The sequence below is a fragment of the Microcebus murinus genome, chromosome 5 (genome assembly GCF_040939455.1).
Source record: "Microcebus murinus isolate Inina chromosome 5, M.murinus_Inina_mat1.0, whole genome shotgun sequence".
In the NCBI taxonomy this organism is placed as follows: domain Eukaryota; kingdom Metazoa; phylum Chordata; class Mammalia; order Primates; family Cheirogaleidae; genus Microcebus; species Microcebus murinus.
Genome location: NC_134108.1, coordinates 69,488,292 through 69,515,899, shown reverse-complemented (window position 1 = coordinate 69,515,899; position 27,608 = coordinate 69,488,292).

The following is a 27,608-nucleotide window of genomic DNA, read 5'->3' as shown; positions in this document are numbered from 1 at the left end:
CCCCAGCTAGGAACAGCTTCCTTGAGCTTCATTTAGCAACAGGTAGTAAACATCTCAAAAACACCAATTTCCCCAGGCCTGGGGATGGGGTGACTAGTTAGCAGGAGTTCCGGCTGCCAAGGGCCAAGGGCCAGAGCAAAGCCTGGCAAGGTAAGATGGCAGCTTAAAGGGACCTCAGAGGAAATTGCCCAGAAATTCATTAAGTTTAAATCCTTTTATAAGCAGCTTTTTTTTTTTTTTGTACAAAATTGGGGTTTCTAAAAATCTCAGTGGAAGGCCTTAGATTTAGCAATCTGGGTTTCTAGCAAATGCAGATTCTAAGGCAAGAAACTAAAAGCCAATAATGCTTAAAACATCACAACTGTTTTAACTATTTTTAGTGGAAATCTTTGTAAAATATATTACATGCCCCGCAGCTGTGGTAAACACAATGACCATGTCCGTGCCTTCTCTTGGTGACTAGTGCCACTGTCATGCACAGCAGTGACTGCTGAATTGCAGGCGATGTTGATCATTTCTCTGAGAGTGCCAAGACTACTTTGCTGTTCTAATCTGTGGCAGTTACAACACTCTTTATTGACATTTCCCTCTAGGTGGCTAAGACAAGACCTTTAAAACTGTTGCTCCTATACAAAATGGACCCCCAAAATGGTACTGTTTTAGCTGATACTCCTTCTATTTTTTACCAACTGAGGCTGCCTCTACTTTCTACTACTGCTTTTCATGTTGCTATTGAGCCCACAATGCTTCCTGTTCCTCCAAATTAGCCATCTATCACCTCTCCAGTCTCTAACAAAAACTAGGACTCTAGTTTCTAACACCATTCTCCTAAAAAAGGAACCAGGCTCTGTGGGGGAATAGCTGATTCTAAGACGGGGCAGGAAATACACAATATGAATCTGGAGTATCTTGCAGTGCCAGAAAAAGCAAGAAAATGCTCGAAAAAAAAAATATTTAAACCTATCATGATGAGAGTATGTCAAAGGGACACAAGAGCTAACTGAAAGAGCGTCCAATGGTCAAAGGTTAAAACTTGAGCAACAAATAAAGTCGTATTAAATTATAACCCAAAGTATAAAATAAATATCCATGAGTCTGTACTGATATAAATAAATGATTGAATAAATAAATCATTGGGAAAGAAGAGACAAATCAAATATCTCATGCAGAAGAATTCCAAATAATTTATGTAGACACTCTGCTCTCAAGGAGACGGAGCATAATCCCCACTCAAGCGTGGGCTGCACGTTGTGACTTCCTTCCAAACGGAACAGAACAGAAAGAGTTGGGGGAGGTAAGTTTACGGCGGAGAACCCCGATGAACACTACCTCAGCCAGGTGATCAGGGTTAATGTCAACAGCAGTAAGTATGTTGACAATATACACGTGATACCATGTGATGAGGCTGTTACTTTACCTCTGTAGTCTTCTTTCCTGAAACCCTGAAACCTCAGCCTGATCATGAGGAAAACATCAGACAAATACCAATGAAGGCACATTCTGCAAAATACCTGACCAGTACTCCCCCACATGTCACGGTCCTCAAAAACAAGGAAGGTCTGGGAAACTGCCACTGACAAAAGGAACCTAAGGAGACATGACGATTAAACGACTAGAGGTAATGCAGCAATCCTGGGCGGGGTTCTAGAACAACGAAGTGACATTAGAGGAAAACTAAGGACATCCAATTAAGCTGTGGACTTTATTAATAGTAATTATAATATATCGAGAGTGGACCATTAATTATAACAAATGTACCTTAGTGACAGAAGATGTGAATAATTGGGGCAACTGGTCATGGGGTATATGGGAACTCCATGCCATCACTGCAATTTTTCTGTAAATCTAAAACTGTTCCAAAATAAACAGTTTACTTAGAAAAATTAAGTCACTAGCCTCCAGGCCCAACAAGGAAAGGTGAGGTGCCCTCCCCCCTTCCCCCACCAGCAGACTGTGCTGTCCTAGGATGAGGGCTTTGCCTGCCTCAGTGCACTCCCAGCCCTTGAAGACTTAGTGGTTCAGGGTAACACTGATATACTTAGAACACGACCTAGGGCTCGAAGACTTTTAAAAGGCTGTGAAAACTGTTATTTCCCTTATGTACTCTTTTCCAATTTATTCTCCCTGCAAGATAACAGGGCTTGAATTCATCAAGGAAGGAAAGTCTACCAGAAAAATGACAAAACCTCATGTAACTTTAGGAAGCCAGTTGGTTGGAATTTGAATTTGTTAGGAAGAGGCCACTCCCTACAGTTCTCATTTACAAGCTTCACAAACTGGCTCCTAAACTAGCTTCCAGCTAAGAAAATGTGTTAAAGCGTCAATAAAATTGTTCTAATAAGCCCTCCATAATCAAACCTAATTGAAGCTTATTAAGAAAGAGAACACCAAGTACGGCTTAGAAGGCAAAAGGAAAGAGGTCTTCAGTAGCCAGCAGGACCACGTGGGGCTGCTGCTCTCTCCCTGGCCCCAGGGGAGGGAAGAGCCCTGAAGTCTTTGTAGGTACCTGTGTTCCCAAGACTGTCACGTCATGGCATTGCATGATTTGGCTACAGGAAGGTTGGGCTCTAGCAAGTAGAACTCTGGATAGGTAAGTGGTACTCAATTCTATATTTTCCCTTTTTCTTAGTCTATTTGGGCTGCTACAAAAAAAATATTATAAGCTACATGGCATATAAACAACAGAAATTTATTTCTCATAGTTCTAGAGGCTGGGAAGTCCAACATTAAGGTGCTGGCACATTTGGTATCTGATGAGGGCCCATTTCCCAGGTCTCAGTGACACCTTTTTGCTGTATCTTCACACAGTGAAAGAAGTCATGAATATCTCTCAGGCCTCTTTTAAAAGGGCACTAATCCCATTCATTCATGAGGGCTTCCCTCTCATGACCTAATCACTTCAAAATACCATCTCCTTGGGGATTAAGGTTCCAACATATAATTTTGGGGGGAGATACAAACATTCGGACCATAGCACCTTCCTTGATCAGCCTACTTTACTGCCCTGACCAACAATATTCTCATCCACAAAAGAAGAAGCACAAAACTCATCCTTACCCACCTAAGTGGCAGGTAGTGATAATTAGAACAATTATGCAAGCATAAGGGGCAGCTCCTACTTTAAGGCTTTGGAGTACATAATTTTTTGTAGGATTCTTAGACTAGTAAATCAGGACTTCAGAGTCAGTGGGTGGGTCTTCCTTTTAGTCAATTACTTGGTAACCATCACGCAATAGGTGCATTGAGTTATCAGTGTGTGAAGTGTTATTAGTAGACCTAAACCATGTGCTCTCCTTTTGCACCTCTCAATCCATCCTCCTCCCAGTCTGACCTCTCTCCCAGTACTAGGAACATCTGAAATACTGAATTAACATTCTTACCACAAGGACATATTAAAATGTCACATTGTGTAGCATACGTTAAATCATCCATGGGTGGACTGCCTGGTAACACTGAGAATTTCTGGTGATTTCGATCTACACTACCTATTTGTTTTATCCACAACCTGAGATATTTCATTTTCTTCCTGGGCTGGCATGCAGGGCTGTGGCGCTGTTCTTGTTCTTCTGTGTTCCTTCTCCACTATTTCCAGGGCTTCATTCTGACTATCATTTTGGCAATGTTTCCCCTAGGTCATTAGCTCATCCCAGCACCAGGGTTAGCCTCAAGGCAAGCTCTGGTTCTTGGAAGTGGCCGGAACATTTCTCTTATGTCCGCTCAACTGCAGTCCCATCGTTCTCTCTGCTGTTGTTACTTTGGCCACCCAGACAGAAGTTCCACTCTTTTCCCTTGTTCTCAGATAGGGCTTTCCTGTTTCCAGTTTTCTTAGTATTAATATAATGTGAGGTAGACTTGAGAATGCTTATTTTAGGGGTAGAAGTAGCTGCTAGAAAAGAAGAGGTTAAAGATCATGGAAAGGAGGCACTCACTGACACAGCAAAGTCTCAGCAGCAGCAGCAGGGCTTGGGTTTGGAGCACGGGTGGTTGACTTTGAGAAGGAGGGAAGAAGGGGAAGAGAGAGGTGTGGGAGTAGATAGAGAGGATGTTAAGATGGCTCATTCCCATAGCAGCTTTTTATTTTTAATGAAAGGAAAAATGATCTCTGCTGAGCCTGCACATGGGCAAGAATTATGGAAAATAAGTAAAGAATTATGGAAAATAAGTAAGTAAAGGATGGCCATTGAAGAGAAGAGAAGAAAGAACTTCTTGGGGACAAGCATTAGGAAGATTTCTCCCATCATAATCTATATCCCACAGAGACTTATCACAAACCCTGTAATTGCACCTTTGGCCATTTGGGGAAGTTTCATCTTATCACATAGACGTTAAATTTGCCACCAAATCTGTTTAGCAGGGTCTGTGAGCCAAAAGGTCAAGCCCCACTGCTCTAGACCTGTAGTCCCCAACCCCCGGGGAACGGACTGGTACCAATACTTGTCCTGTTAGGAACCGGGCCTCACAGCAGCAAGTGAAGGCTAGGGAGTGAGCCTTCAGTCATCTGTATTTACAAACACTCCCCCCATGCACATCACCGTGTAAGCTCAGCCTCCTGTTAGATCAGCGGCGGAGTTAGATTCTCATAGGAGCGCGAACCCTACTGTAAACTGCCCACGAGAGGGCTCTAGGTTGCATCCTCCTTATGAGAATCTAATGCCTGGTGATCTGAGGTGCAGCTGAGACACTGATCTAGTGCTGGGGAGCAGCTGCAGATTATCGTTAGCAGAGAAGTTTGCACAATGAATATCATGCGTTTGAATCATCCCCAAACCACCACCTCCACCCCTGATCCATGGAAAAATTGTCTTCCATGAAACCAGTCCCTGGTGCCAAAAAGGTTGGGGACTGCTGCTCTAGAGGATCATGCAACTTTTTCTGACACAGACCTTCTATCCTGGAATGCCTTTAGACCACAGAATTACAAAACCACCTCTATGTGGATTTGGAAAAACAAATGGAGACATAAGGTCCTAAGGGGAAAAAGTTTACATTCTCATAACTTTCCCTGATCATGGGCATTATTTTGGTGTGTTGCCAAGCACCAATCAACTCTGGGTAGTGCCTGCATTCCAAAACAATTCTGCAAGAATATATTATCCTATGAACAATAAACTATTGTAATGTTTCTTAGTTCCAATATCAGATCTTAAAGAATGTCACATCACTTGTTCTCTTGATTATTTTCTCATGAACCTAGAGTATATTGATTTATGTTCAACTATTTCCACATCTAAAATTTTTGGTATTTTATAATCAAGTTTTAATCTTCTAAACTAGATGATTCAGGGAAAGTACTTAATCCATCAAAATAACTTCAAGCCATGTGCTTTTCAAATCACTCCCAAAATGGCATATAGTTTCCATCAAGTTTGGATTGTAAAAGGCTTTGCAATTTATGACCATTGGCCTATTTCCAGTTCCCTTAGCTGTCAATGCTATACTAATGCCATCCTCCAAAGGCCCCCTGGCAGGATTTCACAGGGATATCTGTGGGTTCATATTAGTAGGAATAACCAATAAATTTATTAAGTAATGGCAATCAGTCCTGAACTCTGCTCCCAAGTGCCCTCATAGTTCACTAGAATTCTATTTTTGAAGAGGAAATAAGCTTGATGGAAAGAGAACGAAAACTAAAAGTATTAAGTGCTCACCAAGAGCCAGGTACTTTACATAGATTATCTCATTTAAATTCAGGGAATTATGTATCATACAGAGAAAATCAAGGATCAGAATTTCAGAGCTTACCTAAAGACACAACCAGGGACTAGCTTCCAGGTAGGTCTAATTCTTAAGCTCAAGGTCTCTCTATCACTCTATTCTGTTAACATCTATTAATAATTGTTAAAATTAGAATAAATAGCTTCAAAGTCTATTCAAAGAGATTTACATTGGGAGCATCATCTCTTTTATATATATGTCTTTAAGTTTCCCTGCTGAATACACAGGATATGAGTTAATTTGGTCCACTAAGACAACAATAATAAGGAAATATATCTTTCCCTAAACCAGAGGTAAAAGAAAAATACAGAAATAAATCAGTTCTAATAACTTTCCAGGCTTAAATTCAGTCTATAAATAGAATTTCGGAAAAATAAAAAGCATAACGAATAGTACTCTCAGTGACTAAATATAAGGAAAATTATCTCAAAGTAAATTTCCTTACAAAGAGGGCTTCTTCCAGTGTAAGTAGAGATTATTATTCATATTGTTGAGAATAACTGCCCTTGTCTCAGTTCTATCTTTAGAATGTGCACACAGACATTGTTGAATATAAAACATGGGCAACATGTAATCTTCTAACATCATTCATATTTGAAGAAGCAAAATAAAACCACTCCTTCAGAAATTCCTTTCTGGTATCTTATTTTAAGAGTTCTATTTTAAAAGAAATAGAGGGTTTTATTGCTCAATAGAATAACTTCTTATATTTATTCCTCAAATTAATCTTGCTCTTCTACCACAAAAATGAACATATCTTTATCAATAAAAGGCTTTCAAAAATGTTTACATCTTTTCAAATCCTTCCAAATATTTTTCTAAGGATGCCACAAGTCTTCTTCATTTTCCTTATTCTTTTAAATGCGTTTCTACATCTTGCCTTAGCAAAAAGATGCAACAATAACAAAAATAACAAACCTAGCTCAAGGAGCAGTACTTACAGTTAATTAAGAGTCTCAGGCCTCCAAGTTTCAAGTAAAGTTCACCACTCATGAGCCTTGTGACCTCACACAAGTTACTTGGATTCCCTACAGCTCAATTTTCTCACCCTTGAAATGGGGATTCCAGTACCTTCCATACAGAAGCATTGTGGGGATTGTATAAGGTGTGTCAAGTTTTGGCACCATACCTGGTACTGCCGGTCAGTTACTAACATTGGCCATCATTAGCTCTTAATTTCTGATGGGTAAAACCCACCCATCTGAAGCCTCAGAAATTCCAGGAGACGTCGTCTTGTAAGCCTTTTCGGATCCTTGTCTACACTGGGGTACCATAATTAATCAGATGCTCCTACAGAACCATATTTGGAGCAGTCTCCTGGGTTCATGTGAATGGCCTGAGATTTTGTGAACAATTGCGCATGTATATAATGTGAAAACATAAGAGGACACTGACATTTTCAAATGGTAGAAATCTTCCCAAGTTTTTTCTCCATCTCTCACTTGTCTATCACATTATTTGCTTCTTCTCTTAGGTTTGATGCTTTGGGAGTAGAAAAGAATTATAAATCTTAGTCCTGATGTTAAAGTGCTTGGAATCTGTAGGAGAGGCAAGACCCATGCCAGAGAAACAGACCACAGTTCAAGCAGTAGATTATTCAGTGTGAAGTTGAAAGATACAAAGTAGTACAAAGGATAGAAATAGCTGTAGGTTGCAAAAATACAAATTATTTATATTACCCGCTCTCCAGACTAGCTGTTTCTACCCTTCAGATGACACACTGAGAGTCAGAGACTCCCGTACATGGGAAAGTGATTTGTTTTACTGGGAAATTTAAATTTAGGGAGTATGAGCAAATGTGCTCCAATTTTAAGAGAATAGGGAGGATAGAAGAGGCTACTCCTTAGCTCTCAACAAAACTGATGTGTACACCTCCCCAAATTCCCATCTAACTCCCTGCAAAGATATTCCACATCCTCTTTCACTGCCAACTTCAGACTCACCCAGGCTCAACGGAGAAGGAAGATGCGCAGTGTTACATACAAAGCATTGCATCAGTAGCGTTAGCTTAGCTTGCAAACAGCCCAGAGAAGATTTCTCTGAGGAATTGTTTTGGGTGTCAGGTGTGGGGACCAGGTGTCAGGTCCCCGTGTTTCCTGGTTCTTGGTTTCCAGTACCAAAGAATAGTTACGGTACTAAGTCAATGGAGCAAATGAGCAGACCAAGCAGATGCTAGCCACCAAAGTGGGAAAGTTTATTAAAGCATAGGTGCATTCCAGAGGAGGAATGGGCAAGTGGAGGAGACCCTGAGTTTAACAAGATTTTCCCTTTTATGCTGATTCCCTAATTTTATGTTAAGTGTGGGATGGAATATTCACAGTTTTTCTTGGAAAAAGGTGGAGAATTCCTGGAACTGGGAACCCTTCCCATTTTTAACCTTGTAAGGCAATTTTGGGGGGTTGCCATGATATTTGTAAACTGTCATGGTGCTGGTGGGTATGATTTTTACTATGTTAATGAGTCTAGGTCACTCGAGGATACTGTCATCTTACTTGTACACATACTCCAGAGACCCTCACTTGTGGCCTTGATCATATCTCCACTTTGTGGCCTTTCTACCTCTTTCTGGTTGGTCGGTCCTTGGAGATCTCTTGACACATCATCTTTTCTTTCTTGGAAGTCCCCCTTCTGCTCAATTTGTTCCTCCTAGTGGACAAAGCATCTCCTAACATCATCTATTTCTCAATAGAACTTCCCCAAACAAAGCATTTCTTCCTCTTCCTCCTTGTCCCAACCTAACAGGTAGATGCCAGTATCAATGCTTGATGATATTCTGTTCACCAGTTCATGAGTGGCTTCCAGTTCCTGGGTCTATGCCAGGCACTAAGGCCATAGCCTCTGTCCTCACTCTGCTGCCCCTCCTGAGAGGGGCACACTCCAGATCTCTGCGTCTGCAGTACTGGGAGAGCTGCCAGAGCCTGCCGGTGGTAGGGTAGTTACCTGAAGGGGCCTCTGTACCTGCCCTGCTTTCCCTGCGGCTCAGTGTTTTGCAGCCCTTCCCAGCCCTCCTTCCTCCTATTGGTGTGAGCATGGGGTGGGGGTTAAAATGGAGACAAAAAGAGCCCCTTAGAAAGCAGCAGACCTGAGACTCTACAACTTTCTGGGTATGATTCCTAACCTGTAGTTCTTGGCCAATTATTTCCTTCTGTATTTCTGTCCTACATCTGTGAGTCTATTTCTCTATCCATTTTTCATCTCCACATATATTTAAAAAGCCACCAAAACTATAATGAGTTCTTATCTCCAATCAAAGAGAGGCTATCAATCATTCGATTAGTTATTAAATGTCATTTTATTATTTGCCAAATGCTGGTATTTCAGTCTTCTCTATTATGCTACTTGTTTTTGTTTAAACATGGACCAGGTGGACACAAATAATTACAAAATCTAAGCTCCAGTCCTAATATCAGATGTGCTAATAATAAGCAGAGTGACCGTGGACAATTTGCTTTATCTCTCTGGGTCTCGGTTTCCTTTTGTTCAAAATAAAGAGACTATGATAGTGTTAAGGGCTGAATTGTGCCCCTCTCCCAAGTTCATATGTTGAAGCCCCAACTTCCTGTGCTTCAGAATGAGACTGTATTTGGAAATAGGGCCTTTAAAGAGATGACTAAGTTAAAATGAGGCCATTAGGGCGGACCCTAATTCAAGCTGACTGGTATTTTTGTAAGGGGAAATTAGGGTATAGATCACAGAGAAAAGATCACATGAGGACACAGTGAGACAACGGCTATCTACAAACCAAGAATAGAGGTCTCAGGAGAAACCAAACCTGTCAGCCCCTTCATCTTGGACTTCTCCTCTGGAACAGTGAGAAAATCAATTTCTATTGTTCAAGTCACCCAGTCTGTGGTATTTTTTATAGTAGCCCTAGCAAACTATATAGATATCTAACTAAGGTCCCCCTTCAGTTCTACCATCCTGGGATCATCTTTTCCTTCAAGAACAGTAAAAATATAAAATATTCTGTTTAAAGAAGTAACCCAAGTGTCCCTCGATGAATGCATGGATGAAGCAAATATATATATACACAATGGAATATTATTCAGCCATAAAAAAAGAATGAAATTCTCTCATGGCAGCAACATGGATGGAATGTGAGGTCATTATGTTAAGTAAAATAAGCCGGGTACAGAAAGACAAATAGCACATGTTCTTACTCATATGTGGGAGCTAAAAAAGTGGATCTCATGGCAGTAGAGAGTAGAATGGTGGTTACCAGAGGCTGGCAAGGGTAGACGGGAGCTGGTCATGAAGAGAGGTACAAAAGTGGGTACAAAGTATAACTAGAAAGAAAAGGTCTAGTGTTCTATAACACCACAGGTGACTACAGTTAATGATAATTTATTGTATATTTCAGAACAACTAGAGAAGATTTGGAATAAAGATTTGGAACGAAGAAATGACAAATGCTTGAAGTGATGGATACCTTCATCACCCTGATTTAATCATGACATATTGCATACATGCATTAAATTATCTCATGTGCTCCACAAGCATATACAGCTATTATATAATCAATAACAAAAAGAAAAGAGAAAATACTCTGTTAAGTAATAATATATGTTTTGAAAGTATATCATATCACATCAGTGCTCAATTAACTGATAAACACTAGCAAACCAAGTTCTATATGATAAATTAAAAAAAAATTTTTTTAAGGCTCAATTGTTTAGTAGTGAAACCAACTTTTTAGTGCACTGATTTAAAAATGTTTGCTTCTACATATGCAACTATGTTAAATAGTCCTGAAATTTTACTTAAATACATTTCTGGGGTGAAATTTAACACAACAGCAGGTTCCTCTCAGACCCTGTGTAAGTGGCCGAAGACACAGAGAAGGTGCAGGGTCGGGCAGCCCTGGTCGCAGTGAAGGTTCTCCAGTGAGGGCCACGTGCCCTGAAAAAAAAACTTAAAAACCATATATAGTCGGGTTTTGGTGTATTTTTGGTTTTCTAGTTTTTATTTACTTTGTTCTGTTTTGCTTTCACCAGGTTTGTCTCCTTTTCCACAGTTCCTAGTGGTTCTACTGATACTGCCTCAGGAATCTGAATTGAAACAAATGATAACTCAATTGTTATACTGAGTGTCCGCTCGCAGATTTCTGAACGTTTGGACTGGCTGATTGTGATAGGCTGACAAACTTCAAACAAAGGTGAAAAAATGAACTGTAAGACAAAGACCTATAAATTTGGAGGAAAGGAAGGGTGGCCTAGGTGAGGGTGACAGGGTGACATTTTTCTTTTATTAACTGCTAGACAGGAAATGAGGCTTAAAGTATTGAAAGGATGATGAGGGAGAGGAGGCGAGAGAGAGCGGGTAAATGGATTGCAAAAACCGCGGCAAAGGTCAAAGGGTGTGTGCTGAGAAATTGGTTTTAGCAACTGATTCTGTTACACAGGAACAGGAGTCAATAATCTGGAATCCTGTGATATTAACTCATAAATATCTTAATTGGTGTACTATCTCAACCAAAGCCGTAAGAAAGCAGGTTTTTATTCCCAGTCCTCAAACCCATATTGCAGGGGTCCTCAAACTTTTTAAACAGGGGGCCAGTTCACCGTCCCTCAGACCTTCGGAGGGCCATTGGAGAGTGCAGCGCACATTCCACACATGCGCACTGTGAGCCTAGGACCAGTTGGCTGCTAAGCAGGACAGGCAGCAGCGGCAAAACCACCCGGCAGCGGCGGCCGGATAAATGTCCTCCGTGGTCCTCATGTGGCCCTCGGGCCGTAGTTTGAGGACACCTGCCATATTGTATCTTTGAATGGTGAATTGATAGCTTCATGATCACTCCTGAAAACCATCGCTTTCTTATTCCTTTGTTTCAGGCCTTCCAGATGCCATGACTTTCCACCCCAGGAGAGCAACAACTGCAAGAAACCATCAGCTGCAATGCTGTAACAGTTAATAGCGCTTACATGCTATTGTTATTGTGTGTCACAGCAGCAAGACTTGGGGAATGTTAGAAGAAAGGGTGTTAGAAAAAGGACTGTTTGGGTTAGGTCACTCCGGTAATGAGACTGGCTCTATTAGCTGGTCATTTAACAACTTCCACAGAACTTGATGGCCTTGCAGTGGAATACTTAATTTAATTTCCCCATAATCCATTCCCTCTCCTGCCCATCACACCTTTAATAACCCTACATCATATGCTCATTAATCTTTCTACCTCTACATCATAGAGTTTTACATTTTAATATCGGAGCTGGTCATCTTGTTAGTTTGATTTACTGTTTTCCTCTTTAGAAAAGCCCATACTCTTTTTCTATATACTATAAATAACAAAGCGTGGCTCAGGATTGAATAACGGAGTTGTAATTCAGGCTTGGGACTTTGCTGCCACTCCTAAAGCCTCCAGACGCACCCCTGGGGCCAGCGATGTCAGTAGAGGCTGGTGATTGAATTACGGCCCTGCAGTCAATCAAGGGCCTATACTATTCAAAGTATTCCTACAAATGACAAGTTATTAATGCCTTGAAATGAAAGTCAGAACTACAGTAGATCAGATGTTAGTTTAATGAGGACAGCTATTTTTTCCCCTACTTAATGAGGTAGGAGGCTTTCCTTCTATTTCTCCTAGATATAAATCACAAGCAATAAATAGAGAAAGCTCTTATGTAGCCAAACTTTATTCTTATTGTTGTTGTTGTTACTATTATTTCAAACATTATTGCACAGTACTCTTTGCAGAACACATTCATTTTTAGTGTACTAAAAAAGGTAAAAAGAATAAAACAAAAAGGAGCAAGTGAAGGAAGGGAGAGAGAGAGAGGAAAGAGGAAGGGTAAAAAGAAGGAGGGAGGAAGAGAAGGAAGGAAGGAAGGAAGGAAGGAAGGAAGGAAGGAAGGAAGGAAGGAAGGAAGGAAGGTTGCTTGCTTGCTTGCTTGAATGCTACCCTAAAGTTCTAATCACCTCGTAATTTCATTGCATAACTTGGACACTGTTGAAGAGCTATATATATGAACACTTGGCAAGTGGTAAAGTAAAATCAAACAACTAAATTGTAAGTCTTAAGATGTCAAGTCAAATAGAGCCATATATCTGGTGATTAATGTCTCAGGAAAATAGGCCATAGATATAGAATATTGTAAAATCCTGGGGAGCTCCCAAAAGCTATCTTTAAACTTCTTAAACTTTAACAAAATGCCCCATTTTGATTTCTCAAACATTAGATTTTTTGAGGAAAAATGTTATTAGGAAAGACTATGTCAGAAATACAATGCAATCTCCTTGTATCTGCAGAAAACGTTCTTATAACCAGCTTACCTGAAAAAGTACCTTACCCTTTGGGAGGGGTCCTTAATCATGGGTCCCTTTGAGAATCTGATGAAAGCTTTAGGGCATTGCCCCATAAAAAATGACATCAGTGAACAATGCTTCTCTCTCTCTCTCTCTCTCTCTCTCTCACACACACACACACACACACACTACTCTTCAAATGTGAAATTTTGTACATTTCAGGGGATTCATGACTTCAGGATAGAAACCCTTGCTCAGTGGGGTGAACTGTATTTACAAAAGGAAACAAACCTTTTTCTACTTTTATGTAGATCACATCTAATGTTGATCAATTAAAAAATATTTAATGCTTGATTTGAAGATGAGAATCAAATTTAATTGCCCATGGGGAGCTAAACTTTATCAAGTGTTTTATTAATTCTAGGAAAAAAGATATCTCCTCTCAGAGGATCACAATGCTTGCTATAGAGCCTGTTGTTAGATGCAGCTCTTAATCAGGGCTACCAAAGTATTCTTGATGGGGATAGGTAACATAATAATTTAAGAATTAGTGTCTTTTTACTGACAGTATTATAGTCAAGTAAGCAACAGGAATAATTATTGTTATTTTCATAATCAAACAATAGATATAACTTAAAATATTCTTTAGGTCTCATTTTTGTCACCAGAAACTAAGCATACTTATAACAATATAATAATGGAAGTATTTTAGACAGCAAGCCTTTGATAAGAGCCTCATATTATATAGTGCCCATTATCAGCTTATGAATTCATATTTGCATGTCCAGAGCAGAAAGAAATGCAGGTGAAACCATAATATGTTTCTTTAATTAATTTTGCCTTCCCCTAGTTCCTCATTTGAGCTCTACTACTCTCTTGCTTTGCTTTGAAATTTCTTAACCATTCGTGAAAATACCCCATTTTACCTTTCTTCTTTTGTCTCTGTTTGTCCTTTTTGACATACATGTGCATATAGAGATCAGAAGGTTGGAGGGTATGTATGCATATGCAGAAGGCAGTGTTCTTCTGTAGCCTTAGTTAAGTAACATGAGAAGCAGTCCAAGAGCCAGAGAGCAAGCCATGGGTGCCACTGGGTGCCCACTGGAGGCCATTCCCCACATCAGACAAGGCTTTTGACACAAGCAGTGACAGAAGCCCCTGATATCTTTCCTCTGCCATGACTCACAGGGCAGCAGTGGCTGGAGGTTTCTGCACCAAGTTTTCCTACTTCACTTGAGCTCAGATTCACTTTAACTTTCCTCCAAGACGGGGAAGTTTTTAATGGCAAGCAGCTCCGCCAAACCAATTATCACAGTGAATTGAGAGCACTTAGTTTAAAATAAACTGGAAAATAATTCATTCCTGTGGCAAGAATGTCCCCATCCAGGAAATGTCAAAGATAATGTGGGCTTGCTCTGAGTGAGCCAAGGCAAAGCCTCTGCGCTGGGCCTGACCCCACAGCACCCAGGGGTACCCCGTCTGTGGACTGAAGAGACCCAAAGTCGTTCTCCTGCCTTTTAGTAATTAAAACCCACTCTGATAAAAAGAATTGCACGTGCTAAAAATGAGACAGAATGCAAGCAGTAAACTGAGGCGTTTTATCCTCGATTCTACCATCCAAGGAAGTGTTGTGCATTTACCACTGTTAGGAATGAGCGGCCTCCGTTGAGAACAGAAAAGTGTCAGGATGATGTCTAAAATCTCTCAAGTGTGAAGTGTTTTGAGTTATTGAGAGCTCACATCCCTTGGAACTTAGTGGGAATTCTTTGAGACCTGTGTTTAAAGGGCATCTATTAGAATGTTTTCTTCAGTGATGCTTTTCCCCTAGAACTGCCTTTTGCCTTTCTATCAGACTGAGTCAAAGTTCTCATTTTGGAACCATCATATGCTTAGGGGCATTGGCCATATCCCTAGGCAAACTCTGGGAAGCATCTATCAATGTCCTATTAAGAGTCTGCAGGAGCCCACATTTACCGAATGCTTACTGTATGCAAAATCCCACATCCAGCATTTTTGTGTCTGTTTCCTTATTAAAGCTTCACAAATCTGGGAAGTAACAAATTAACTTCATTAGATAGAAAGAAGTCCAGAGAAAAGAAGTGGAAACTTTTGCATTGGTTTGGCAGTTAGGAAATAGCTTATAATGAGAACTCTTCCATCCTGTCTAGTTCTTTTTTCATTCTGGAAAATGCTGGAGCCAGCATTTGCCCAGGAGGTTAAGTGCCAATCCTTGGTGCTCCAAGCAGGGCAGCCCTCAGATCACAGACAACAAGTTAAAAGACAAGATCCCAGGGGAGCAATTTTCTCAGTGGGCAAAGTAGAATACAACCCGCCCCATGCAGAGAGACGTCAATACCTCTACCTCTCCATGCTCCTAACTTCAAGCCACCCTCACCGAAGACTGATGTGGGGGCCTGAATTTGTACTACCTATGTGGTCAAAAGGCAAGTGAGCAGACAAAAAAGCATTTAAACCAAAAAGCTGGTTTAAAATGGCTTCAGGGAATAGTGCCCTCCTGTCCCAGCAGAGGCAAAGAAAAGCCTGCTCCAGAAGAAGCAGGCAGCGTAAAGATCAAACAGGAGCTCACAATTGAAGGCCATCAGTGAAAGAGGAAACAAGCCACCATGAACCTGTGATTTCTGCTCAATGCTGAAAGACGAGACTTCCATTTTTACAAACTCTTTCAGAGAATATAAATAGAAGAAATATTTCTCTATTTTAGGAAGCTAGTACACCATTTACACCAAAACCAAATACAGAACAAGAAAGAAAAATTATAGGTCTATCATAAACATAAATCCAAAAAGCCAAACAAATCAAATCCAGAAATGTGTAGAAAACACACATTCACCTCAATATATACTGGATACGGATTAAATAATTTTTTAAAACATTCAATAAAAACTCCTAGTAAACTAAGAGTAAAAACATAATTCCCTTAACCTACAACAAACAATGTACCTTTGGTGAAACACTGGCCTTTCAAATCAGAAGTAAGACGAAGTTGTTGGCTATCATCACTTCTAATCGCCGTTGTATTGGAGCTCCTATCTAGAACAGTAATGCAAAAGATAAATTTCCTGCATTTTATGTGTATATAAAAGGAAGAAACAACATTGGCAACATTTATAGGTAATAGTAGTTTAGTTAGAAAATCCAAAAAGAGTATGCAAAGACATTTTAATTAACAGAAAATTTAATAAGGTTGCTGGGTACAAAATCAATTTGTAAAAATCAAGTCAATTAATAAGCCGTTAGAAAATGAAACAAACCAATGTATTCCATAATTGATAAATATGCAAATAAATTCTATTTACAATAACATGTAATATTATCAAATTATTAGGAATCAATCTAACAAAAATGTACAAGACTTTTACTGGCAATTATAAAACCTCATTAAGAATAAAGAAGAATTTTCTATTAGTGTTTATTATTGTTACATAACAAACCACCAAACATGGGTGTCTAAAACAACAATAATTTTATTTTGCTGATGGATTCCGTGGGTCAAGAATTCAGAAAAAGAAAATTGGGAATGGCTTGTCTCTGCTCCATGATGTCTAGAGGTAGGAAGACTGGAAGGGCTGGAAGTGACCATATAGCTGGGAACAGTAATCATCTAAGGATTTGTTCATTCACATACTTGGCCTGTGGGCTGGGAGGACTTAAAGTTAGGACTGCTGTAGGAAGTACCTACATGTGGTTTCCCCATATGCTTGACTTCCTGAAAGCCTGGTAGCCTCATGGTAAGATGTCATGTTCATTGATTAGAAGGCTCAATTTTATAAAACCATCAATTCTCTCCATATTGATTTATGGATTCAGTATAATTTCAGTAAGTACAATAATTTCAGTAATTACAATAAGTATTATGTAAATGTATGTGTAACTCAATAAACTAATTCTGAAATTAAATAGATGTGCAAAGAGCCAAGACACTCTTGAGTAAGAAAAGGAAGGTGGGAGAAATTGCTGTACTAAATATAAAGACTCAAAAGGCTATAGTAGTCTATGGCCATACTACCTTGAATGTGCCCAATCTCATCTGATCTTGGAAGCTAAGCAGAGTTGGGCCCGGTTAGTACTTGGATGGGAGAAGGCTATAGCAAATGTGACAGCCTGGAATAATCCAGGGAAAAAACAAGCAGGTCAATGGAACACAAATGAGAGCACAAGAAGAAAACCATGACTATATGGACATTTGATTTCTGGAGGGAAAAAATGAGGCACTACAGGTCGGTGGGGCAAAGTTCTAACTTTTTAATAAATGATGCTCAGAAAATATCTATCCTCATGGCAAGTTGAAAAATGGGACCCCATAACTCATACCATACCAAAAGCAAATGGTAATTCCAGGAAAATTAAATATCTATTCATGAAATGCAAAACTATAAAGATTTCAGCAGATAATATATGATATTTTAGATGATAATTTTAATAGATAAAAAAATAAAAGATTTTAGAAGATGTCTTCATGACTTCATGGTACCATAGAATTTTTTGAGATCAAAAGAGCTATAAACAAAGGGGTTGATAAATTTAGTTACATTAAAATCAAGAAAGTAGTTCCTCATAAGACACTCTTAGAAAGTTAAAAAGTAATCCACAGAGTAGAAAATATATTTCTAACTTCTATGAACAACAAAGGACTTGTATTAAAAATATTCAAATATTTCTACAAATCATTAATAGAAAAACAGACTGACAAATAGAAAAAGGAGCAAAGGACTTGAAAAGGCACGTCAAAAGAGGAAATTGAAGTGTCTAACAAACATTTGAAATGGCTTTCACTTCATTTAGTAATCAAAGAGTGCAAATTAATTAAAAAAACTCAAACAAAGTGCAAATTCAAAACACAATGAGATACTTCACTGCTACCTGATTAGCAAAAACTAAGAAGTCTGAGCATACTAAATTTTGGCAAGAATACATAGCAATGGAGACTCTAATTAACTACTGACAGAAGATAAATTGTTATAAAAACTTTTGAAAAATGAAATTATAAAGGAAATCTATGACTTATGAGCAGGAATTCTTACATATTTTACCATGAGACATGCATGAGGATGTTCAGAGCATCACTGAGTGTTTGAGCAAAAAAAAAAAAAAGAAAGAAAAAGAAAAGCAATCCACAAATGTCTATCAATAATATAGTTATACTCATAAAATGAAATATCATATAGCAATGAAAAAGAACAAACTGTACCTATATTCACATAAGAGTGATACCAATGTAATGTTGAATAGAAAAAAAGAGAAGAATGTATACAGTAGAGTTCTATTTATTTAAAGTTCAAAAACAATGTATTGTTTAGGGATATACATATGTGTTAAAACTATGAAAAAAAAGCAAAGAAATGATCCACTCAAAATTCAGGCTAGTACCGCCTTTGCCAGAAGGAAGAAAGAAGGGATTAGAGAAACACAGAAAGTTTTAAAAGGACTTACTATTGCATTTCTTGAGGTAAGTAGTGGATAAATGCTCATGTTGTTAGTTTTCAGATTGTGCACCTGTCTTACACACACACTCTGTTTTATGTATGATACATTTCACAGCAAAATTTTTATATTACTTTATGCACCACAGTAATTACATAAGCTATAATCCTGTAACAACACAGAATAGACCCCAAACAATTAAATAGCAAACCGTGCTTCCAGAGTTAAAGAGATACCTGAAAGTACAGCCCAGGAGATAAGACTTCAGTCAACAATTCCAACAAAGTGAGAAAGAAATTTCCAGATGGGAGAAATTTCAGCAAAAATAGTATTTTTAAACGTTTTTATTTTAAAGCTGTGGCTGTGTATAAAAATCCTGCCATTCCTAAGCATGTACACAGCACAGGGACAGGGCCCAGACACACTGGAGGATCTGGTGAGGGCTTGAGAGCAGCGTGGTGACAGAGAGCAGCCTTCTTTCATATCCTATCCTTGTAGGGATCTGCCCCATGCGAGCAAATTGGAAACAGCAGTTGCATTCATTGTAGAAATACAGCTAGTGATGACACTTTAAAAGTATGACTTCTGAGCAGCTGCAGGAGTGACAGTGAGAACTGCCACAATTAGGGTATTCATCTCATTTCTAGGATATGACTGCTCAAATGGGATGCAGAGCATCATGGGACACTGAAGATCAGAAACCGTGCAGAGCAAGATGATGAAAGAATAGGGTGGTTTGAACAAAACCCAGGCATGGACCATCCCCTCAGCCACACCTGGCTAAGGATTCCAATGGTGTAGGGATGGGGAATTGGAAACAACACCAGATCCATCACTGCATGTCAGTGTTTGTTGGTTAAGTATATTTTCTCATAAGTAAATGTTCGACTATTTCATAAGCTGCAGAGCTCATTCAGTGACATGGCTTCAGTTATTTTCAAACCCCTTTGTTATATTCATAAATTTCCAAGTGAAGAAATCCTTTCAGTGATTTTTATAGAAGAACTTATACAGGGTAGATCCTATATATGACCCTAAGGTCTGTAATTAGAATTCTGAAAGACAATCATGAGTAAGCAGCAACCTTCCTTAGAGGACAGTGCCTGACTCGAATTCCTTCCTACCTGGGCAGAGATGCACATTTCTACCTTAATGATTTTTTTTTTTTTTTTTTTTTGAGACAGAGTCTCGCTTTGTTGCACAGGCTAGAGTGAGTGCCATGGCATCAGCCTAGCTCACAGCAACCTCAAACTCCTGGGCTCAAGCAATCCTGCTGCCTCAGCCTCCCGAGTAGCTGGGACTACAGGCATGCGCCACCACGCCCGGCTAATTTTATATATATATATTAGTTGGCCAATTAATTTCTTTCTATTTATAGTAGAGACGGGGTCTTGCTCTTGCTCAGGCTGGTTTCGAACTCCTGACCTCGAGCAATCCGCCCGCCTCGGCCTCCCAGAGTGCTAGGATTACAGGCTTGAGCCACCGCGCCCGGCCGATTTTTTTAAATAGCCTCTGTCCCCAGGTAACTAATTACCTTCCTTTTGCTGTTCTTTCTGTTCCTCCACTCATGGCCACTAAAATCTGACAAACTCAAAATTTTGAAAGTGATCCAACTTTTTAACTCAGCCCTAGATATTTTTTTTAGAGAAACAGGAACTTCCAGATGTGGATCATTTATTTAAATGACATATCATTCCTCTAAATTGACATGCAGCCAATTCACAATTATCCTCAATAATGGAGACTAGGTATAGCAGGCATAACCTAATTCCTCTGATGATCAAGAAAGCTCACTTGCTTTCTGCTTTATCAAACTTTCATCAGAGTTACTAGCCAGTATCTGAAAGGACTGATTCAAGTTTCATCTTCTTTTATTTATCTTATCATTCCTCTAGCAAGAGGACTAATGACTTACCAGAGTTAGGCAATAAGGGAAAGGAGATCCAAGGAGAAAAAGAAAATCATGTGATCCCTTAAACAGATAATTATCCAAGTCAATAAAGTTGAACATGATTTCTCCTTGGTTTTAAGATTAATTTAGAAACTGTATGTTTTTACTATGGACACACATACCTGGAGTCAGGGGTTCCCAACTATGGTGGGTTGTATGATTATTTCATTATATAATTACAATGTAGTAGTAATAGAAATAAAGTGCACAATAAACGTAATGCATTTGAATCATCCCCAAACCATCCCCCCTCCCCAGTCCGTGGAAAAGTTGTCTTCCATGAAAATGGTCCCTGGTGCCAAAAAGGTTGGGGACCACTGCCTGGGGTGACCAGATGTCCCATGCCACCACTCGTATTAACAATACATCTGTCAGTGCATCCTTCACTTTGCCCTCTTCTCACTTCTTTCTTCTTTTTATTTTTCTTTTTCTCTTTTCCTGTCCACCACCAGCTAGCCCTCTTTATTCCAGGGCCTCCTTTTTCTTAATTCTTTCCTATGGCAGAAAACATTTAAGTTCCACAGGAGCAAGAATGGGCTCCAAAGATTAGTTGAGGGGACTCAGGCATAGGGAGCATCCCCTAGCCCCATCCTCTTCCTCCTCCAGGAGATGACATCACCCTTCCCACATCCCCCTGGCGCCAGTAAGAGAACTAACTTCCACTATGTGCTAGCTATGCCAGACATTGCTGGAGGCCCTACATCCATGCCCTACTCAATCTTGCCTTGAGCTCAGTGCAGTATTGGTTTATTATACCTAAGTTACAGAGTCCTCAAAGAGATTATGTCTTGTTCTGCTACTGTTTCTACCAGGCACAAGATACATAGCATCACTTATCATGTTCTCACTAACTTTTGATCTATAATTTGCTCATTGTATTGTGTTTCCTATATTAATTCACATTTATAGAAGAAATTATAAAATTATAGAACATTAAAAGTTTAATTATGAAACTAAATAGCAGTAAATTATAATTTGATGATTTTAATGGATACTGAAATCAAGCTGGTTTTACTTTAACTACTTCAAGGGAATTACAGACAAATGTAAAGATCCAAAATTGTATATATTTACTTATGGTTAAAGATGGTAACTTGTTGTATTATCTCTATTCCCTCCAAAAGTGCTACTAGAATAACAGCAAAGAGATTATTTTTTAGTCATAAATCAATAGAGTAAAAGGAATGAAGAAGATAGAAGCAACAAAATTCTAGAAGCTGGAAAGCAAACAAATGAATATAACAGACATAGCATAGGCAAGAAAGCAAACAGCTAAAACAGCAGTAGGGAAAGGCAAGAAGAAATCAGATTTACACCACAGAAATCTCAAGAGTTGTAGAAACTGGTAACAGCTAGGACTTTTAGAAATAGAGGTGAAGGTAGAGCTAACAAAAGAAGTATTTATTGACAGACAGTCTGCATGGGATTTCCAAATACAGTTGTCCCCCCTTATCTGCAGTTTCCTTTCTGAGGTTTCAGTTACCCACGGTCAATTGCTATCCAAAAATATTCAATGGAAAATTCCAGAAATAAACAATTCATAAGTTTTACATTGTGTTTCCACTGTTTTGTAGTTCCAAAAAAAAAAAAAAAAAAAGTTTTACATTGTGCCCATTCTCAGTAGCATGATGAAATCTCCGCCTGTCTGGCTCCATCCTACCCAGCAAGTGAATCTTCCCCTGGTTCAGCACGTCCATGCTGCAGACCCTACCCACCCGTGAGGCACTCAGTGGCCACGTTAGTCAGCAGAGCAAGCATGAAAATCACCTTGGGTTCTCTACAGCAGCAATGAAAACTAGTAGACATTGAAGACCATTTTTTAATTAGAAGAGAGAAAATTACTTCAAACCTGAAATCTTATACTCAGCCCAATTCTGAATCAATAGTGAGGGTAGAATAATGACATTCTCAGTCTTATAAAATTTACCACTCATGTACTTTTTCTCAGGAAAAACAAATGCAGCATATGCATAAGTAAAATGAAGGGATAAACCAAAGCAAAGTGGAAAATATGGAATCCAGGACTTGGGGGCTCCAACTCAGGAGGCCAAAGAGAAGCCCCCGGAAGATAAGATGGTGAAGGAGACCCCAAGATGACAGCTGTTTTGGAGAGGCCTTGAGATCAAGCTAACCTGACAAGGGCAGGTGAGAAGACTGCTGAGATCTGTTCAATCGGCTGAAAGAGACAGACTGCTAGATATGTTTGAGTCTAGCTTGAGGGCGTTTTACACAGCTGGAGGAGTTGGGGCATAAATTAGTGGTATGTATATAGAAAACTAAGAAACAAAGAAAAAAGGGACCATTTACAATTTCCAAGAAAACCAAAGATATGGAAGAAAGAAAACCTTGCATAGCTTCAATTTTGTGTATACTGAAATTAAAATATAGATAAAAATAACTATTGAGAGACCTAATCTAACCAAAAGTAGAACTAACTATATCGGGAGGAGGAAGGAACAGCAAGAATGTGTGTGCGCACGCGTGTGTGTGCGTGTGTGCATTCATGCATGTGTTAGGGAGTGGGAGTATGTGGAAAGAGAATAAAACCATCATTTTTTTATAACTGATAGGCAGTATACATGTCCAAAACTGAAAAAATCAAGTGGGAACACTACAACATGTACAGAAATACAACAATACACAAAATAATCAGTTATAAGTTGACAGTGATTGCTCACTAGGAGCATGAACTGCTGTATATGGAAGAGGTAGGAATGACCATTGATAAAAGTAAAAACAAAATTAAAAGAAGAACAAGATTTTTTTTGCTTTTAGATATATTTGTTTGACTGATTCTGTCTAGAAATCTATGCCACAAAATATTTAATTTTAGAGTGTCTCTATTTGGGGTTTGTATTAGTAGCACTGTGGGTGCTACTTCATTCTTTGGTGATTTTTTTTTTGCAGGTTGAATGAAGATGACAAAAAAGGAATCATTTGCAAACTAGTTTTTAGGATGAAGTGCTTCTTTTATTTATATTTTTATGATATTTCCCCTAAATCTCACATGATTAAATAGTCTTCATGGTGTACACTTTGAGGTATTAATACAATATGCTACTTTTTGTATCCCTACGATATAGTTAAATTATGGTATTTCTTTAATCAAGTATAAAAAGTTGACCACCTCTGGTTTTGTATTAGTGCCACAGAAGGAAATACTCTTTGCAAAGGAAACTTAATCTGCATGCTCACCACCTAAATACAACAAAAAGTGAGGGCTGCTTCTAGGTAAAATCCCATGGGCTCAGTAAGGTGGCTTTGGGGGTGACAGCAGGTCACTGGTGCAGAAGAGCCAGGCCAAAGTGAAACCCCCTCCCCACCCCCACACAATGCAGCTGAGTCACTGCCTCTTTCTGACGCTGAGGCTAGAGAAAAAGGTGAATCCCAGTTCCTGTAGTGAATGGACCTTGTGGGAACTCTTCTGAAGTGGGGGAGGTCTTTGAGCCTCAGCTTGTTGATTGTGTGCATGAAGAAACCCCAGTGAGGCACTAGAGGCTCTTCGCCAAATGCCCCACAGCTTAGCACTGGTGCCAAGCATGGCCTTTGGCATACAGAAGAAGCTCAATAAAAATATAGTTGGTGTGGGAATGATAGGTACAAGCTATAAGAGCTAGACCGCCTTTCAAAGACATAAGAACAAAAAATAGGCAATTCAATGTTGCATTTTTAAAATTTGGAATCATCAAAGAAGAAAGCTCTCCCCCACCATGAGGAATAGCAGCACAAGCAGTTTCTCTTCCCTAAAGTTAGAATGGTCTAGGAAAGTAAGGGCTTCTCAAAGTATAGAAACTAATCAGTAGCTTGGATAACCAGCTCTTGGAAGGACAAAAGGTGGGTACTATGGTCTGAATGTTGGTGTCCCCCCAAAATTTATGCGCTGGAACCTAATACCCAATGTGATAGTATTAAGAGGTGAGACCTATCGGGAAGTAATTACGTAATTAAGTAAAGAGGTTGAAGGGAGCTGCCTTGCCCCTTCTGCCAGGTGAGGATGCAGCAAGAAGGTGCCATCTCAAAGCATAGGGAAACCCCTCGCAAGATATCAATTCTGCTTGCACCTAGATCTTGCATTGCCTTGCCTCCAGAAATGCTATTGTTCATACACTACCCAGTCTAACCTATTGTGTTATGGTACCCTGAACAGACTAAGACAGTGGGACCAAAAGCTCCCAGGTGAACAGCAAGCTTAACTGGATTTAAAGGTGACGGAAAAGCATCATCAGGGACAGCAAGTGTACTCTTGATTGCCACCGGCATCTGCGGACTGGGTGCCAAGGAGAACGGAATGATGGCAACAGCTGATGTCTGGTGAGCGTGATCCCGACCGACTGTGCTCCAGGCACCGTGCAGAGAGCTTCCGATGCGTTCGCACATTGATCGTCACAGCAGCGCTGCACAGTCACTATGTGTTGCGTCACCCAAGGGTCACCATCCGCACTGTAAAATGCCAGGGCTCCCGTCGTGCACCGTCCTGAGGGCTCACTGCAGAGGATTTGGGGACGACCGTTTGGTTCTGCAAAGGTCACCACTCTTGACCAAGGAGTGGGTAGTGTGCACTCTTCCTTCCACATGGTAGGTCCCATGAGGGAGATCACTTTGTTGGCTTCATTTTAAAGTGAAGAAACGAGGGCGCAAATCGAATGAGTAACTTGTCCTGGGTCACCCAACTAATCAGTGGTGGGACTTGTACCCAAAAGCCAGCTGGGCCAGCTCCCGTTAGGCCTGTGTTTTAATAAGCACATTTCAGTCTTTTAGAAATAGCAGGGTTGGGAGAGAGAAGAGGAATAGGAATGGGAAAATGAAGGGGAAAAAAGGCAGGGAAACACAAAGGGGAAAGTGTTGGCCTCAGGTACCAACCACAGATGTGGTTTCATAGATTGCCCTGGAGAACTCTGACCAGGTAATTTTCTTCATAAGGGATCGCTCTCCCATTTTGTGAGCGGCATTCTGATGAGACCTGCATGGAGGAGAAACTTGTCAGGAAGCACCTTCTCGTATAGCAAAAGTGAGGTTCGGTTTCTTTTTTTTTTTAAGGGGCACATTACTGTCAGTGAAACTAGCTCACAGGCGGATGCAAGGCCTTTCTCTGTGACGTCCCTCTGCACGGGACTTTGACTTTGTGGTCTGCCTCTTAAGCAAGAGGCAAGTACACCTGCAGGGCAGGAAACGTGATACCTCTTCCCTCTTCCTCTGGATGGAAAGTGGGAAATGGTGATCTATCAACCTGAAAGAGATAGTTTGTGGGTTTAGGTGATGGACCCACAAGCAGAGAAGTGACTGAAAGTTCTACAAAAGGGTCAACTTGCCTGCCACACACGTGCCAGGAAACTTTGTCCTAGAGGAAGGCCACTACCAGGATTATTAAATGGCATTGCCTATGCTCTTTGCTTCTGTGGCAGAGACATTACTTGCTTTATAAGGAAATTTGGCTCATTTTCCTTAATGTTTGAATAACTTTGCATATTCTGAATAATACCTATTAATATACAGTAGTATACTTTATGAGTGGACATAATTGGAGATTGTTGAAGGCTCCCCCCTGTCACCCATTTCCACCATCCTAAGGAGCCAGATGAAAAAGACATCAGGCAAGAGCAAAAAACTGAAACATCAATATGATTCCAGAAACCACAACAACATGCATTCCAGATCGAGTAATATTTCTCATGCTCATAAACCTCTTTTGGTTTGAGATATTTGAGTATCCTGAGACAAAGCCTGTGTCCTCCAGGTGAGAATATGACTTTTGGCTTGACCACTGTCTCTAGGACACCTCTCTTCTCACTACAAAGAATGAACCTTTCACTTGCAAAACACCGTTTACTTCACAGTGATAAAAGCACTATGTGATTAAACAACTGAGATATTTACTGAGTATCTGTAATGTGTAAAATGTTCACATTTAATATCAGAGATATTTACACTCTTGCCTTCACAGAGCTAGCAATCTAACTAGGAAGGTAGGTCTACAGATATACCAAAAAATGACAATAATAATTGCTAACATTTGCTGAGAGAATGTTCCAGGCACTAAGCTTTGTATAAATTAATCTTAGTCCCGTTTAATTCCTACGACAACCCTGAAAATAAAATTTACCCCTGTAAATAAAATTATTATTCTCATTTTACAGAGGAGGAAACCAAACCACAAAGAGCTGTGACTTGCCCAAAGCTGCATACTGAGAAGTGGCAGAGCTGGGGTTCAAACCCCAGCAGTGCGGCTATAGAGTCATAGACCTATAGGCCTACAGATCAAACTTCACTCTATAGCTTTTAAGTAAGATGGAATGAGTACTTTGAGAAAAAAAAGAAAAGGATGGAAGGAAGGAAGGAAGGAAGGAAGGAAGGAAGGAAGGAAGGAAGGAAGGAAGGAAGGAAGGAAGGAAGGAATTAGGTAGTCATTATAAAATAATAAATTGCTTAAGGGGTTTGGAGCTTCATCTCATTTCTTGTTTTGAAAATATAGACAAACACCAGGATTTATGTTATATTTTAACCCCAATTTTAACCTCTAAGTGGGATACTCAATCTTCAAAGTGTTAAGTTTAAGGAGTCACACAGGTTGGCATGGAGTGACGGGGAGGAGGCAGAAAGTAAGCATAATGGGGAAAATTTCTTTTTTAACAGTCAGAACTTTCAGCTCTGAAACGGAAGTCATGATTCAATTTATGTTGCCACAGTGTAAGAAGGTAGATGTTCATCCACACTGAAAGTAAACTCTTCCCCCAATCACCCTGTGCCCCCAGGGCTCAAGCAGTTTAGACTCACTGCAATGGAAACCCTTCTTTTCTGAAGCGGCCACACCTCTTCACCCTTGATGGTCACTGAATTAACTAAGCGTGACTCGACTAAAGCAAGTCTTTGCAATGTCTTCAAACAGCCACACTGTTTGAGATCTAATCCCTTGGACTGGAGACTAAATCCAGCCCTTTGTTGTGGACTCTGCCTCCGTGCTTACTTGAGAATGCGGGGTGAGTGGAGTAGTTTAGAGACGCCAGTCCCCACTGAAACGTGAAACTGACAGCTTCTTCATCTGTCTGCCCCCTTCAGTTACCATTCCTTCTCTAGAAATGCCACTTGGAAATGCCACCAGGACTATCCTTTTGTACTGAAAGTACAAGAAACCCTTCATTCAAGAAGCCTACCCCAGATTAACTGGCACTAATACAGCCATTCACAGCTGTATACAAGATGTTGGGGCACAAAGCAGAGAGGGGTGATTATGGTTGCCTGCACACTGTCATTACGTTGTAAG